Source organism: Drosophila yakuba, chromosome 3L (assembly GCF_016746365.2).
Source record: "Drosophila yakuba strain Tai18E2 chromosome 3L, Prin_Dyak_Tai18E2_2.1, whole genome shotgun sequence".
In the NCBI taxonomy this organism is placed as follows: domain Eukaryota; kingdom Metazoa; phylum Arthropoda; class Insecta; order Diptera; family Drosophilidae; genus Drosophila; species Drosophila yakuba.
In genome coordinates this window covers 23,174,948-23,188,447 of record NC_052529.2, presented here as the reverse complement: position 1 = coordinate 23,188,447, position 13,500 = coordinate 23,174,948, and the positions used below count along the sequence as shown (strand labels likewise).

Sequence of the window (13,500 nt, the reverse complement as noted above, 5' to 3'; positions counted from 1 at the left end):
GCGTTCGCCAAGAGGTTTTATCTGATAATGAATTAAGCTCTGGGAAGCTGCATGCCGGTGGCCACTGCTATAGGCTTTCATTCCCTAGCTGTACATTCGTACGATCATATTCTGTTCTGATTGGTCTAAGACAATTCTCTCACTTTTTGGGTTATCAAAAGCTGCTATAATTTAGGGCGAGGGTGTCTTGAGGAGTTATTGCAGTGTAAAGTTTGGTCACTACAATACCCGTTACTCAGCTAGTGGAAGTGCGAAGGAGAGTCTTCCACACTGACAGTTTTCGGCGGTTTGTGGGCGTTAGAGTGGGCGTGGCAAAAAGTTTTTTTTCAAATCGATAGAAATTTACAAAACTAATACAAAAATGAAAAAATATCAAAACATTTTTCAAAAGTGTGGGCGTGGCAGTTTTGGGCGGTTTGTGGGCGTTAGAGTGGGCGTGGCAAAATGAATCGACAAACTTGCGCTGCTTCTATGTCTTAGGAGTCTGTAAGCTTAATCTCAACTTTCTAGCTTTTGTAGTTTCTGAGATCTCGACGTTCATACGGACAGAAAGGCGGACGGACAGACGGACGGACAGACGGACATGGCCAGATCGACTCGGCTATTCATCCTGATCAAGAATATATATACTTTATATTGTCGGAAACGCTTCCTTCTGCCTGTTACATACTTTTCAACGAATCTAGTATACCCTTTTACTCTACGAGTAACGGGTATAAAAATGGACAAATTTGTTAGGAGGTCTATTTCCAAGTGTACGTATTTATATTTATTGAAAAGTCTTATATTTACAAATACCCTTAAAATATGTATTTCTTATATATTTACACCCGTTACTCTTTACTAGATTAAAAAGTATGTAACAAACAGAAGAAGGCGTTTCCGACTATATAAAGTATGAATATTCTTAACCAGGATCAATAGCCGAGTCTAACTGGCCATGTCCGCCTGTCTGTACGTCTGCCCGTATGAACGCCTTGATCTTAAAAACGGCTTTCAGAGACATAGACGCAGCGCAAGCTTGTTGACCCATGCTGCCACACCCACTCTAACGCCCACAATCCAGAAATAATTAGAAATATCTTTTGATATTTTTATTAGTCTTGTAAATTTATATCGATTTGCAAAAAAAAAGTTTTTTCTACGCCCACACTATTGGAAAATATTGTGATACACGCCCAATCATTTGAATCCTGGACCCCCAGCTCAGCCAAATGACATTGCAGTGACATATAGAGCTTTATCGTCTGGCCTTATGTGGGCTGCTGACTGCGATGGACAGACTTGCTATTCCAACCCGTGCGGGGGTTGTGAGTCACCGCTGACAGCACCAGCAGGTGCAATTCATGCTTCTTTTGGCGGTGCTCTGCTACGAAGCTGAGGCTTAAGCTCGAATAAGAATACTGTAGCGGCGAAAGAGCCTGTGTAGACCCTGTAGTACTAGGGGATTTTTCAAATAGGACCCAAAAACAAGAAAAGGGCACGAAATTTGTTCTAATATTCAGAACGCTTATTATTCTTTTATCTTTTAATTTGACACCAATATACCAATACAATACAAATATAAGTTACCAATTTATAGTTTCTGAGATCTCGATGTACCTACGAACAAATAGGACCCGTTTACTCTACGAGTAACGTGTATAACAACCCTTTATCGCTTCTCGGTATTTATAGAAGAATTCGCAATTAATAAAAGTTGTGCAAATCAGAAAGCAAATGTTGGGACTTTGGTTTGTTGGTATAAGGTCGTTACATAACATTATAATTTAAGTTTGAATCATTTTTTCTTATTATTTTTAACATCTGTAATAAGTTTTAAATTCGGAATTATATTTTTTAAGTGAGCATAAAAAAATAACTTAAAAAATGTAAAATTTAAAACTTATGACAGATGTTAAATAAGTTTTAAATTCGGAAATTCACTGTTTTTAAAAACTTTCAGTTTATATTTCATTTCTTTTAGTTTTGTCAAGTTCGTTCGATAGCGATACATAATCATTATTTCCAAACTTTCAGTTATTTAATAATTTCAGTGAACATTTAGTTCGTTTTTTGAGTATATTATGACAAATGTCAACTAAGCTAGTAATGAGGAAATACATTGGTTTGGAAATGTGTCTCGTAGTGCGCTCACTATGGCTTGATTTCATTAATTTGCTCTCGTCACCACGTCTTGAAATAAACAAACCCACTTAGCTAACGCTGGCATAACTAAATAAGAGTAACATACATTCGCGTAAGTATATACATACATAAATAGCCTATTAAGGAGCATCTGATAGTGACCCCTCGAAATTAGAATATTTGTAGAAAAATTAAAAGATTATGTTGTCGCCATTCAATGACGACAAGACTTTACTTTAAAGACATTTTACTTGAATTATTTTTCTATCTGAAACAAGACATCGCCAATTTGAAGAAATTCTTCTTATTTAAGCGATTTGAAACATTCACATCACCAAGCAGCCTTCAGGGGCGTTCTCATACCTCCCGTCGACCATTAGTGTGATCATCGTTAAATGAGTAATTGCCCAGCGTGTTTCAACATTCAGCAGTTATGGCTTATTCTTCCTTCCGCCTTTCCACTCCCGTAAGCATTGCCTCAACACCTTAATGAGCTTTGTGTGTGCGAGCAATTTTACATTTAATCATTTTTTTTCTCTTGCCTTCGTTGTTTTTATTACATTCACATTTTACCTCGCTCGAAAACCAGCCTGAATAGATGAAACAAACAGTCGCAAATTATAGAGTCGTGACTAGCGTAAATTTGGCTTTTTACGGCCAAACATTTTTGGTATTCGCTGAAAGTTTTGCTAAGTCCTGTTTCATTACTGTTCTTCGCAGCTGTCATAATGTTAGTCTTAATTTTGAAGCACTTACAAGTAAAATAACCGTACAAAATGTTACATTCATGGCTAGTTCATGTCTCAATGCCTTAATAGCCTATAAACAGATTTTGAGGTGCACTATCGCCGACGTGCTCTTGACATATTATTGATATTAAATAAGAAAGTGAAGTGGCAACTATTGAAAGTTTTTCTGAAGACGAATATAAGAATATAAGATTAGGAAGCCACAAAAAAATATATATGTACATATATACAGGTAAACAATGCTTCATTATGTTTACAGTGAACACAGTGAAGCTGTTAATAGGCACAATAGGCATATCTGACTTTAGCGGAGTTTTCTTCTATGAAGCTTATATTTAAATCAAATAAATCAAATTTTATGTACACTTATTGTTCATTCTCTCTTTTTTTTATTTTTAATTTATTATTTGTCATGGTAGTTTCTATCAACAGTCAAAACCATTTTGGCCACGCTGTTTTTTAATGCCCTTTACAACTACCGCCGATAAGTATAATAATTATTCTGTCAAGGATTTTATATTATACTACTTATACTGCAATATTAAGACAACGCGTATTTTTACTTCTGGTTTTTAGGTGCCGAAAATGACTGAAAGCTGAGAAAACAATAGAAATCGAAACCAGAAACACAAATAAGGTAACAGGAAAAGCCCGCACAGTTCGTTCAACAAAGCCGTGATTCCGCATTTCAATTGCTGATTCAACATTCAATCACTCACTTCGGCGGTGAAAGTCAGGCATCCATGTTTCCCCGTCTCAGCCTGTCCTCGTCGATATTCAAATATTTTTCGCTGACAGATTTCACAATTTTTCACTTTTATACCTTTTTGGCGATTGGCCATAGGCGAGACACAAGGAATTCCTTTTACTTATTGCTCATTCATGCTGTCTCAGCTCCCTGCCTTTGCTAGGTTTACTTCGGCAAGATTCCCACATTTGTTTGTTTGGTGGCTAAATCGGAAAACTAAATGGGATCGGAATGTTGGGATAGAACAATTGATGTGTAAACTTTGATTAGATTGGTGAAATGTGGCTCAAAACAACAAGGAGCCTTCTGCACTTTTTATTCTGACTAGTCTAGGACGGACTAGCGTTTGCTATTTGCTGAATGCGTTTTCAACTGAAAATAAGGGTACCCTCATAGTTTCTATTTAATTAATGAATGTTGAAATGACAAAAACTGTTTAATGACTGTGTATGTAAGTCTGCCAATTTTAGAAAGTACACATCAAGGGCATAAGCTTCTAATATTAATAAGAATCCCACACTAGCGAACAAGGATTTAACTGTAGAACCGAATGTGTATTGTATATTGTTGGAATCATGTTTACAACTATACGCCATTGAATTGACTATTGCTTTAGAATAGTAAAATGTGCGAGCAACCACCACCTTATAGTTTTCCTGCTTGCAAGAACTTGCAATTTATTTAAGCGCATATTTTATAAATAGCCTACAGTTGGGGTAGTAGCTCGAACCGAAAATGCGCATTTTTTATACAACTTGCAGACCAAAAGGGCGGCCCTGATTGTGGCAAACAAGCTGGCGCTAGCTTTGATGGGAGCAGCAATCGCATGCTAAGGAAGCTCCACCATGTAAGTCTGATCCGATGCCACGCCCGCAACCGCTACCTTTTACCACTCAAAGCGATGTCTGACATGCCAAAAGTTTAAGCTGTTACCAAGTTTTTACTTGAGTTTGGTTGCTGCCGATGTCATTGTTACTGTTGTTTTTGCTTTTTTGGTCAAGAGTTAATTGAACAGCAAACGCCCACGAAATTAATACCGTGAAATAGCAGTGAAGCATCAACAGCGCAGGGCCGCACTGGTAATTTACTGCGTAAAACATAAAATCGATTGAGCCACTTTAAAGTATGCACAGCGTAGCAAGCTAAGATTCAAATATATGTGTAAAAGAATAGCAATGCCTGTCTCCCAGCGTAAGCCCGTAAAAAGCAAAACAAATAAAAGGCAGACAGATAGAATAATCATTTTAAGGTACGTAGGGAAAAAGCGCTTCGTATATGAAGACCGGAAGCACCAAGCTCTTGAATAAAGACAAGAGAGAACGCTATAGTCGAGTTCCCCGACTATCTGATACCCGTTACTCAGCTAGTGCACTACGAAGGAGAGTCTTCAACACTAACAGTTTTTGGCGGTTTGTGGGCGTTATGGGTGTGGCAAAAAATTTGTTGGCAAATCGATAGAAATTTACAAGAACAATACAAAAATGAAAAAATATTAAAACATTTTTCAAAAGTGTGGGCGTGGCAGTTTCGGGCGGCTCGTGGGCGTTAGAGTGGGCGTGGCAACATGAATCGACAAACTTGCGCTGCGTCTATGTCCCTGGAGTCTGTATGCTTTATCTCAACTTTCTAGCTTTTGTAGTTCCTGCGATCTCGAGGTTCATACGGACGGAAAGACAGACGGACGGACAGACAGATCGGCCAGATCGACTCGGCTATTAATTCTGATCAAGAAAATATAAATATATAAATATATATATATACTTTTCAACGAAACTAGTATACCCTTTTACTCTACGAGTAATGGGTATAAATACTACACTGGTAAACCGGTGGAAAGGAGTCGGCGGAGAATGCGGTGCACAGAGACGTTTTGCAATGGCTATTGTCGTTTAAATGTTCATCAAAAAGCCCTAGGAAATGTTTTTATTTTCACCAACACTGCATCCGGACCAAGGCACATGGGCACACCGATGCATATTTAAGTGCAGTTGCAATTTCCATACGTCTTGCCTTAGATACGTTTTCATGAAGTCCGAGAAAAACTATGAAACTTTATTTGTGGTTTTCCTTGTATGCATAGGGATGCACCCTTCCCCAGCACCTGAGAAAAACGTCTGTATCGTGTGCTTATTCATTGTCTTTGCGAACAACTTCAGCATGTCATTCCATCGCGCATTCACACTGTGTCCGCCCACCAACTCGCCCAGAACGAGCCAGCGCAGACTGGGAATAGCAGGAATTAGTGCTATCTTCGGCTAGACAAACTTCGCATACCCTTTTCGGAGAATCCATTCACTTCATAATTAGTCTAAAAGGTGCAAAGCAGTAAGGAGCAATTTCCCGAATTTAAAATCATTATGGTCAATATAAATAATACACACAGGCCCGGCGAGGGAGGGGGTTGTGGAGGGTGGGTGGAGGGGGGGGGGTTGTTGCCCGCCGGGCCTGAATACACACATGGAGAAAGGTCTAGATTGGACTAAAAAATTTGTAAATTAGAAGTAAATTCTATTTGTCTTATTTGTCTATCTTGTCTTAAGGTGCAAACTTTAAAGCTGCTTCCAGGAGCGTACGACTGTTCACATTCCTTTAGAATGGATTCCTTGATGATTTCTTACACGCCTTAACTAAATGAATTTACGTCAAGGAATTAAATTAAAATTCGTTTAAGGGCTACATAACGAATTAAAGCCTCGAAAAACTCAAAGCATCGACTCGGTTTGTCAATCATTGAATATGCATTAGTTTTCTGTGTTTTCAAATACAGTTAATTTAGTTCTTTTAACAAAAAAAAACTTTCCACCTCCACCCGGTCATAATAACGGGTAAAAACGAGAGTATGTTTTGAAAAAGTAAAAAAAATGAACGAAATCATTTGAAAGAGAGCTTTGGTTACCAATAACAGTACAACCGTGCTATCAAACCGTGACATTTATCTTCTAAATGTTTTCTTCACATTGTCACCTCGTTTGATTTTGTAAAGTCTTGGCACTGACAAAAGCGTATCAGAACCGTATCAGCACCTTATAAGGTGCGCTTCGTCTCTACGTATACTTGAATTTACAGAGAAATAACGGATTCATATTGATCAACATTGTACCAAATTCTTTGCCAGTACTCGATGTTCAAGATTCAGTAAAGAGATTACAAGTTTTTCTTAGAGTACTTCTGCGTTTGTCTGGGCCAAATTAATTTGTAGTGCATTTTAGCATAATAATTTTAATTATTTGGCAAGAACTCAAAAGTGATCAAGAAAAAATGCTATTCTCGAGTTCCCCGTGGAAGTGCGAAAGGGAAATTTTAACATTGACCGTTTTTGGCTGTTTGTGGGCGTGGCAAAAATTTTTTTGGCAAATCGATAAAAATTTACAAGACTAACAAAAATGGAAATATTTTAAAACATTTTTTTAAAGTTTGGGCGTGGCAGCTTTGGGCTGTTTTTGGGCATTAGAGAGGGCAGGGCAACACACACAAAGTAATTGCCCTCCGTCTATGCCTCTGGAAACTGCTCTAACGCCCACAAACCACCAAAAACTGTCAGTGTTCAAGGCTCTTCTTCGCACTTCCACTAGCTGAGTAACGGGTATCAGATAGTCGGGGAACTCGACTATAGCGTTCTCTCTTGTTTTTTATTACAGCATGTCCAGGCAAGCAAAAACTGATAGATTAGTGCAGAACTTGAATAGAGAGCTTCCCCAGGCTAGCAAAACTGGCCACAATGCTGGAAAAAATCGGAACAGGCTGTGAGTATGCGCTGGTGGTCATATATTGTGGCACAATGCAACCACATCCCACTGGACACCCTACGCCCCTCCCTGTTCTAGCCATTAATAATACTCTTACACGCTTTTGTATTTCCAAAGCCTGTTGTATCTAAGATGTGGGATCAGCTACCAAGCATAACAACAGCAGTGTGACGGAGATAAAGGATCTGTCCGACGGGATAGGGAAACAACGCGTCCAGAGAAGTTATAAATTTAAGGACTCTTTTTTTACTTTTTTAAATAAGAATATTATTAAGTTTTAAATTAAGTAAACTTTTCATACACGAACGATTGTCGAGCCGACTTTGGTGGGGACCCCTGAGCGCGATTCTCACCAGCACACAGGAAAACTTGTAAAAAACTTTAAAAGGCTTTGAATCGCCAGATAATAAACTTATTTAATAATATATTGAACTTTTTGTTAATGGTGATAAATGTCCTTAAGATTAAAATATGGATTAGGTCTTTCTTAAAATTTTAAGTAATTTGTATTTTTGATCAGGATCAATAGCCATTGTCCGTCTGTCTGTTCCTATGAAAGTCTCAGGAAGTATAGAAACTAGAGGGTTGAGATTAAGCATACAGTTTCCAGAGACATAGACGCAGCGCAAGTTTGTTGACTTATGTTGCCACGCCCACTCTAACGCCCACAAACTGCTACGCCAACATCTTTTAAAAATGTTTTGATATGCTATATTCATTTTTGTTAGATTAAATTCCTATCGATAAGCCAAAAATCTTTCTGCCACGCTCACTCTAACGCTTACTAACAGCAAAAACTGTCAATGTGAAAATTTGGTATCTGATAGTCGGGGAACTCTCTCATTCAATCTCTCTGGTTTCAAACAGGAGGCATTTTCTATTTAGCAACGCTCACAGTTTCAACGTTTTTTTTTAAATTATAAAAATTATTCTGTAAATAATAATCCCTTTAGTCAAGTAACGGGTTTCTGATAGTCAAGAAAATGCAGTATAGCGTTTTTTTCGTGGTTTTTACATTAAAATCTTATCCTATCTTGGATCAGAATCTTATTACGTTGATCAACCAACTTAGAGACTACAATATGTTTAATATCAGATATACAATATATTTAACTTTCCTAAAGTTGTTAAATCCAACAAGAGATAACGCTATAGTCGAGTTCCCCGACTATCTGATACCCGTTACTCAGATAGTGGAAGTGTGAAGGAGAGTCTTCAGCACTGACAGTTTTTGGTGGTTTAAGGGCGTGGTAAAAAGTTTTTTGGCAGATCGATAGAAATTTATAAGACTAATACAAAAATGAAAAAATATCAAAATATTTTTTAAAATAGTGGGCATGGCAGTTTTGAAAGTGAAAGTGGGCGTGGCACTTGCGCTGCGTCTATGTCTCTGGAGTCTGTATGTTAAATCTAAACTTTCTAGCTTTTGTAATTCCTGAGATCTCGACGTTCATACTGACAGACTGACAGACGGACAGACGGACGGACGGACGGAAAGACACACGGACGGACAGACAGATCGGCCGGACAGACAGATCGACTCGGCTATTAATTCTGATCAAGAATATATAAACTTCACCTAAGGGAAACCAAAATCTCCGACGCACTAATACTGAAAATATGTAGTGCTAAATGAAATCAGTTCAGAAGCAATCAACCTAAAATAAAAAGATAAAACATCCAAAATTAATAACACGTTATCAAATCGCACTTGGTTATAAAAATCAAACCCAATTAAATGTAATTATTCTTATTCTTAGATGGCTTTTCCCTACATAATACTCCTTCGCATGCTTAAAATATTACAACTACACGCAAATTAACATTTCAATCAGGGAAACCGTTTTTCTACTATCAGATATTACTCAACTAATGAACGAGATATTTTCAAATTTTTTGGTAAGCCGATAGAAGTAAGGAAAAAAATACAAATACCTGTCATTACAGGTTTGTGAACGTGGCCAAAATGTTTTCGGTATACCGATTAAAAATTTGCCAGAATAATAACAAATCCAAAAAAAATTACAACGGGCAGACATGACCAGATCGACTCGGCTAGTAATGCTGATCTAAAAAATGTATACCTTATAGTGTCAGAAACGATTCAGTGTACCTGTTACATACTTTAAATTAAATTTGTAAATACATCTTAATTTCTAAGCCCCATGCCTTATCATATAAGTTTAATCTTAGCAACTATAACCCATTTGACTCATGAAATCCATTTGTAATTTGTACAATTTGTAATTGTTGATAATTTTTAGAATACACATTTTTTCACAATAATGACAATTATAATAATATGATCTGCAGGCTTTATCTAAAATTGTTAAGAAATATCTGGTCAACACACTAGCTGGGCTATCTGAATTACGGCAATCGCAGAGAATCTATGAGTTACTCTTTACAACAAACTTTGTGTTATCCACAGTGCGTGCTAAGCGCCATCACCCGATTTGCATGAACAAAAATGTATAAAGTTACAATCCAAAAAAAAATTTTACCAAGACGCGGAGGGGGTTAGCTATTCGATTCGTAACAATTATTGGTAGTTGCGTGCTAGAATCTCCCCTGCCCCTTTATCGGCAGGTGCTCCAATTATTGGACGTTTTGTAAAATTGTCTGCCGCAGTAATACCGCACGAAATGGGCCAAAAGGTGCACTTTTGTTGCTTACAATGCCTACTTTAAATCATTAATAACTACTATTAACATGCAAAAACTTGATTAAATAAGAAAATATAGAACGCTATAGTCAAGTTTCTGGATTATCAGATATCTGATACTCAGCTAGTGGAAGTGCCAACGAAAATTTCCCTGGCATATCGATAGAAATTGAAGGAAAAAAAACAAAATTAAACAAGATTCAAAAATTTCAACAGTGTGGGCGTGGCAGTGGGTGTGACAGCGTTCTAAAAAAAACTTGCGCAGCGAAGACCTCACTGCATGTCTAGTATAAATCAAGAGAGAACGCTATAGTCGATTTCCCCGACTATCTGATACCCGTTACTCGGCTAGGGGAATTGCGAAGAAGAACACTGACAGTTTTTAGCGGTTTTTGGGCGTGGCCAAGAGATTTTTGGCAAATCCAGAAAAACTTACAAGAGTAACCAACCAACTAACCAAAATAAGAAAATAATATCAAATCCATTTTAATAAGTGCGGGCGTGGCAGTTTTGGACGGTTTGTGGCCGTTACCGTGGGCGTAAAAAAATTTGTTTGCAAATCGATAGAAATTTACAATACTAATAAAAAAATGAAAAAATATCAAAAATTGTGGGCGTCAGAGTGGGCGTGGCAAAAAGTTTTTTTGGAAATCGATAAAAAATTTACAATAATAAAAAAGAGAAAACATTTCATAACATTTTTTAAACTTGTGGGCGTAGCAGTTTTGGGCGGTTTGTGACCGTGGTAACATAGGCCAACAAACTTGCCTTTATAGTTCCCGAGACGGTCTTTAAAATTAATTTTAACATTTTTAAGCTTTGTTTTTAATCTAAAGCCACCTTTTCCGATTCTTGGTTTAACTCTCGCTCGCTTCTGCATTCTTCCATTTTCTGCTATACGACAGACAAAGCATCTGCAGTTTGTTGCCTGCGTCTCTGTTTCTTCTTGATGCTTCGTATTGTGCTAGTCTATGAAATCTTTTGCATCGCCTTTTCTTACTGTCGGTTTACCGCTTCAGCCAGAAGCTAATCTTTGGTGGCACTCAAACGGCGCCTCAATTTGCACTTCACCTGAAGAGGAGCACCCGCCACGCCCCCAAATGCAAAGCTAGACTGTTCAGTGCCCTTCCCCGTCCCCAAATGCCAATCGATGACTTACAAAAAACATTGATACCGGAAGCCTTGGCAATTAAAAAATCACGCTCCAATCTTCCTTTTACTCCTTATGTTGCCGATTTTTCCAACAGAGCCCGTCTCTCATTTTTGTTTAATTAAAATTCTTTTTGTACTTTTCGCACTTTGTGCATTCTTTATTGTAATTTTGCAAGAATTTTTACTGTTGTTTGCTTGCTGATTGATTGAATGGCTCCCGCCTGACTGGCGAATGAGTTGCTAAACTTTTCTGCTGGCTTTTGTACTATTTCACTTTTCATATGAACCTTTAAAATGAACTTTAGAATGATTTGGATTCCTCTCTGGCTCTTTTCACGTCACTCAATATATAAAAATATTCAACCTAAGCAAGCACAATAATTTTTGGTATTCGTCTTTGAGCTGCTTTGAGACGATTAACCGCACTTCGTTTTGGTACTGAGTAATTTACTTTAAGCACAATGTTCTTCCGTATAGGTCTTTGATAAATTCAACACCTGTATATTTCCAATTTTCCAAATTGGATTTTACTAGATTTCACTTCGAAAAAAGTCAAGGCTTAATGATTCACACCACTCCTACGATCATAAGCCCATTACCATCAATCAGAACTATTATTATCCAACAGCACCTGATGAGCATCCGCCCAATATTCAGGCACGTGCCAAAACTTTGCGATTTAAAAAAGAAATCTTACGCCGGCTTGCCAAGTAATGTTTTTGCTCTGGTCAACCAAAAATGTTGGAAAAATATCCTTTCTTACCCTTTCCCTTAAGTTTTCATATAATACTCCCAATGTGAAACGAGCTTTAAAGCCCCACTGCATTCGCTTAAAATGGGTACATTTCCATTTATTTAGGATGTGGACGCAAAACACGCTGCATAAATAGCTGTTGACAAGCACCGAGCGAAACCGAAACGAAAACCGGATGCGGGCACACAGAACAGAGTCGGCTACATGGCCGTTTCGCACTCGGTCCCGGGACTTACCGCGTGCAAAGGACTGTGGTCCGTATATACACGTTTCCCACGATTTCTGGACTGCAGCTTCCGCCTTTACCACGAGCGAACTTTGAACTCAGCGTCTGAAAGGTCCGTTTGCAACTGAACGCAGCGTGGAGGACGAAAACTGCACGGCTCTTTTACAGCGCCCGTCGAGAAGCGAACTCATTCGCAGTCGGGCAAAAGTCAGCGAAGTAGACTGACAAAGCCGGAGAAACTAGAGGAAAATCAGCCGAATACACGCATCTGCAGGATTCGGCAGACTACTCGTTTCTGGGATTTACCTTTCCATCTATTTGGATTGCATAAACCATTCAAAATTGTCCCAAAAACGTGCGAAGATTTCTGCAAAAAGGGGAATGCACCGCAAAGTGCGTTTTCTGGAGAGTATTGAGGGTTGCTCTGCTCTCTTTCTGCTCTTGTGTACCCGCGAGCCGACATGTGACATTGGAAACGTTGGAAAGCCGAGGACACGTAAAAACTGCGTCAATTCGCGAGGGTTTCCGCAAACACAGCTCTCTTAAATAGACCGCTATAAACTGAGCGAGCCAAATTTCAGTTACGAAGTTGCTATAAATCTTTTAACTAAGAGTAATTTGGCCACCGCTCCTAGATGTGCTCTACATTTAGAAGCCACAAACTGCTGACAACTGACGTTATTCCGGTTGCAGGCCGCGATTTATGACCGATGTTTTTGCAGACGGAGTGCAAGAGCTAGGTGAAGCTGGAGTCCAGAGCAGCTCCCGAAAGACGGAATGTGCCGGCTCAGGACCCCAGCATTCGATAAATATTCACAGGACACAAAAAACTGCTTAACTAATGCTGTTATCTGACTGTCCAACACGTTGCTGGTTCAAAGCTGGACGGGACAAATTTTACTGCTATTGAACGTAATTTTTAAAAGGCAGAAACACTTATATCAATATTAATGTGTTTTTATAAATGCTATGTTACTGTTTTGATTTTTAAAATAAGAGAGAACGCTATAGTCGAGTTCCCCGATTATCTGATACCCGTTACTCAGCTAGTGAAAGTGCGAAGGAGAGTCTTCAACACTGACAGTTTTTGGCGGTTTGTGGGCGTGAGAGTGGGCGGTGCAAAAAGTATTTCTGGCAAATCGATAGAAATTTACAAGACTAATACAAAAATGAAAAAATATCAAAACATTTTTCAAAAGTGTGGGCGTGGCAGCTTTGAGCGGCTTGTGGGCGTTAGAGTGGGCGTGGCAAAAAGTTTTTTTGGCAAATCAATAGAAATTTACAAGACCACTTCAAAAATGAAAAAATTTTAAATTATTTTTCAAAAGTGTGG

The 13,500-nt window shown here is 38.4% G+C and overlaps 1 protein-coding gene across 2 annotated transcripts in view; it reads right to left on the bottom strand.

Annotated features, from left to right (window-relative positions):
- The window catches only part of LOC6540104 (hemicentin-1), a 112,680-nt gene extending 100,381 nt beyond the window's left edge, over positions 1–12,299 (bottom strand). The window contains exon 1 of one of the 2 annotated variants that reach the window (XM_039374110.1): positions 12,178–12,299. The gene's annotated coding sequence lies outside the window, so the exon portion shown is untranslated. The remainder of the gene's footprint in view (positions 1–12,177) is intronic. The other variant, XM_039374117.2, reaches the window with a different exon arrangement.
- Positions 12,300–13,500: the final 1,201 nt, after the last annotated feature.